Genomic DNA, 1071 nt, shown 5'->3' with positions numbered 1-1071 from the left:
GCTGCCTGGGGTGGTCTGGCTGCGGGGGTGGATAGGGGAGAAATCCAGCCGGAGTTCTTGTTGCTCACCTGTGCCGCCTGCCATGGGCTCTGCCTGGATTTTTCTAGTCTGCGCAGAGGTGCCCATGGACTAGTAGTGGCTCCGTCTTGCAGGACCTGGAGGACGGAGGGCAGGTCATTTCTCTCAAGAGCCTCAGCTGACCACCCCCTGCCCTCTGTGTGTCTCTGCCCCAGTTTGCCCAGCTGCCCCCAGCTGTGGTGAAGACCGCCGCTCTTGCAATCCTGCATGACCGGATGACCGAGCAGCACTTCCTGCATCCCATCCAGAGCTTCTCCCCCAACAGCACCCCGGCCCCGCTCGATGGCCCCATTGACATCCTGGGTGGGGGCCGCCCTGCCCTGGAGAAGGCCAACCAGGAGCTAGGTGAGCCAGGGTCCCTGGGTGGAGATGGAGAGCCCAGGATAGGCTAGCAGGCATGCTGAGTGCTGAGACAGAGTGACCTAGGTCCCCAAGCTGTTCTGGGTTTTGTTTCCTAGGCTTAGCCCTAGACTCCTGGGACCTGGATTTCTATACCAAGCGCTTCCAGGAGCTGCAGCGGAACCCCAGCACCGTAGAAGCCTTTGACTTGGCTCAGTCCAACAGGTGGGAAGGAGTGGGGACACTAATGTCTGAGGCCCTGGTGGATGGAAGGGAAAACCCAGGGCCTGCCCTTGTGAGTCTTCCTCGGCTTAGAAGCCTCTCTGCATTCATATCTGCCTTCTACCTCTCCTTTGGGTCTGGGTCACCCACAGTGACTGATCGCCTTTGCCCCCGGGGGCAGGAGGGTATGTTTTGGGCTGTTCCCGACGGGTGAGTCGGCTCTAGCGCCGCTGTGAAATAGTGTTGAGTGCCAACGAGTACCCGCTGACTGAGGGCAACCCCGTGCACTGGTGCAGGACGTGCGCTAGGGGTTTTCAGGCCGTAAGCGCTCTGGGTTGGTGGGGTTACTGTGATTCCGAACTGACTCGATGTCCATGAGGTGTTTGTTTTCAGCTTTGCAGGAGGAGCCCTGGTCAAGTAGTGGGTTAAACC

Source organism: Echinops telfairi, unplaced genomic scaffold (assembly GCF_000313985.2).
Source record: "Echinops telfairi isolate 266 unplaced genomic scaffold, ASM31398v2 ScPeMD7_2010;HRSCAF=2546, whole genome shotgun sequence".
Lineage (NCBI taxonomy): Eukaryota > Metazoa > Chordata > Mammalia > Afrosoricida > Tenrecidae > Echinops > Echinops telfairi.
The sequence above is the reverse complement of the archived record's forward strand: the minus strand, read 5'-3'. Positions refer to the sequence as shown.